This window comes from Lactuca sativa, chromosome 7 (genome assembly GCF_002870075.4).
Source record: "Lactuca sativa cultivar Salinas chromosome 7, Lsat_Salinas_v11, whole genome shotgun sequence".
Lineage (NCBI taxonomy): Eukaryota > Viridiplantae > Streptophyta > Magnoliopsida > Asterales > Asteraceae > Lactuca > Lactuca sativa.
In genome coordinates, this window is record NC_056629.2 from 168,826,861 (window position 1) to 168,830,144 (window position 3,284).

The window sequence follows — 3,284 nt, forward strand, 5'->3', positions numbered from 1 at the left end:
AGGAGTGGCGGCGACGGCAAAAAATTATAATTTTTGGTCTATATGTTTAAAATTAAAATATATAGGGTATTTGTAACAAAAAAAAATCAAGGGGGGCACCCCCTCCCCCAATAAAACTCCGCCCATGGTGATGAGTATGGTAATGACACCTTATGATAGCCCTTTTTTGTATGGTAAATACAATTCTTTTTGAAGATGAGATAAATTACTATAGCATTACTAAGAAATTATCATTAAAAGAACGTTTCTTTTAAAACTATTATGTTTATCTGTCGTATAAACTTAGAGAATGATTACTTACTGAAGAAAAATACAACATTTTTTTTAATTACATAAACCAACACTTTTGAAAGATTTTAACAAGTCTATTATTATTTTTGCTTGCTGATGATTATTACATTAAATTGACAATTTTGACTGTAGTCCAAAATTTTCAGTTATTTATTTATTTATTGAAGAATATATTGTGTTGTGTTTTAAAAATTCTTGGTGCACGACATCTATTGGCAATTCAGGGAAATTGGATAATCTTTTTTTTAACGACAAATATACTTTTTTTTATTGTAGTAAAAAAAAATTTAGATATTTATTATTTATTGAAGAATATAGTATGTTGTTTTTTAAGAATTCCTGGTCCACCACATGTATTGGCAATCAGGGAATTGGATGAATCTTTTTTTAAAGATAAATATCTTAAACTATATCTAAATTATTCCACTTATCCCACTAGAGAATTGAACCTTCAACCTAAAGGAAGAGGATAACATCGAATACCGTTGGGCTAAAAACCTTTTAGTTGAATAGGATGAATCAATTGATGTTGTTATAGTAGAAAATGACACGCTCATTTAGGGGTGTAAACGAGCCGAACCGAGCCCGAGCCTGGACCAAGCTCGAGCTCGGCTCGTTTAATTTGAGGAACCTCGAGCTCGATTCGAGCCTTAAAATGAAGCTCGAGCTCGGCTCATGAACAACTTAGTGGGCTCGCGAGTCTAATCGAGCTTAAACGAGCCTCTATGTGTGTGTGTGTGTATATATATATATATATATATATATATATATATTATATATATATATATATATATATATATGCTCGTATTAAGCTCGTTTAGGTTTGCGAGCCCATTATTGAAGCTCGGCTCGAGCTCGTTTAATAAACGAGCCTCATATTTAGACTCAGGCTCGTTTAATTCGATCTCGAGTCGAGCTTTTAATAAGTCGATCTCGAGTAGCTCGGCTCACTTACACCCCTACGCTCATTCTTTTATTTTCCTATTTCGGGCTAATACGATAGTTTTGGTGATTGGTGTGCAAAATGTTTTGAAAAAAATTATGATAGTTTTGGTGATTGGTGTGCAAAATGTTTTGAAAAAAATTAAATATATCAATGGAATTGAGATCTAATTTTATAATAATATGTGGTTTGTTTGTTATGACAACAAATGAAATGGAATTAATTTGATAATAAAAATTGCATCATTTTTAAAGTTTCACCTATTGTTAAATATTTAATTTTTATTTATTGTAATATATATAATAATGATGTTTTGGCCGTTTAGTATATAAAAGAAGAAGGGAAAATAATTTAATAATAAAAAAATAAAATATGAGGAAATTCGAATAAGAAATTATAATTTGTCATGTATTTGGTTGGAATTGGAATAAGAAATTATAATTTGTCAGTATTTGGTTGATTGAATAAAAATAACATAATTTGTAAAGTTTTGTTTATTAAAATTTTAATTATTTATCTATTCCGCTAAAGAATGTGCTACACAATGGGTGTCTCTACATTTTTTGATATAGAGAATTGTTACCGAATTGTATTTTGTAGCTAAATTCTTAATAGCTACAAAACTTTGTTTCATAATGAATAAGTTTATTAATTGACAAATTTTTCCACAAAATAGTCTAAATTAAACTTTATAAACATAATATAATATCAAGCATAGTAAACAAATAAAAAACCGACTAAACTCTATTAAAGTGTTTATAGACCTATTCAAGTTCCAACTTCTAACTAAACTATTATTTTTGTCAACTACAAGAATTGAACCCTTGCCTTTTAAGGAATTACATCTTTTCAAACACCTTGATACTATTAAAACAACATGCCTTTAAATAGTTAGCAAGTAACTAATTAGCAAAAAAAAAAACAAAAAAACAAAAAACAAAAAACAAAAAAAAAACCACAAGGATATTGTTTAAGTGATCCAGGTGTTCGATTGTGTGGGTGTTATGGTCTAAGTGATCCAGGTGTTCGATTGTGTCTTTGGAGGTCAAGGGTATAATCGTAATTTATTATTTCGGGTCTTTTATGGATTTTAGGTTTTGTTTGGAAGGTTTTAAGGCTTGAGTGTGTTGTTAGAAGCAGGGGCGGAACACAAACATTATTATTAGGGGGGCCGAAATTAAAATTTCAAAACACAACTATATAAACAAAAAAAATTGGCTCAAAATTATAACATCAAAATTTGTAACAAGAAAACTAATAACATATAATTTTATATTGCTCTTCAAAGTGGAACGAACTTGATGATTTTTTTCATTTTTTGAAGTCTTGCATAATTGTTTTTAGATTAATTTGTTCGAATAGAAACACTAAAAGTTGGATATTTTCATACAAAACAATATATAATATATGATAGTTTTTTAGAACCTTAAATAAAATTAACATTTTTTATACACAACTTATTAATAATCGATTGTTTTTTCATGTTGATATATATACTATATAAAACAATTAACTAACGGTTACTAAATAATAAAATATAATACTAAAATATAATCACAACCAACAAATATATATAGCAAACAACTACATTTTGTATAAAAATACAAGTTATTAAATTTTTTCTATGATAATATTAAAACCAAAATAAAAAGTATATTGTGATTTTAACTAATTCTATTATACAATTCGTGTTTACTGTTAATTTACAAAAAACTTTATATAATAGAAAATCAATAAATAATATCAATAAATTCAAAGTAAATGTTAAAGTAAATGTTATCATTGATATGGTAAAGACTTGTCACTTTGTCAGCTAATATGTGTACCATATGTCTGTTTACACTCCACCATCGTTTCAAGTTCCAGAGTAATAGACTCATACATAAAAGCAAGAGAAACAAAAGAGTCAAGAGAGTTACAGAGAGAGGAAAAAATACCGGTAGATTTCTCTTGTGGAGAGGAGATCGGAAATGGAGAGCGTTCGCCGGCAGTGAGCATACCGCACGACGGAGAAAAGAGAGCAAGGTGGAGAAGCTACAATCCGACGAAG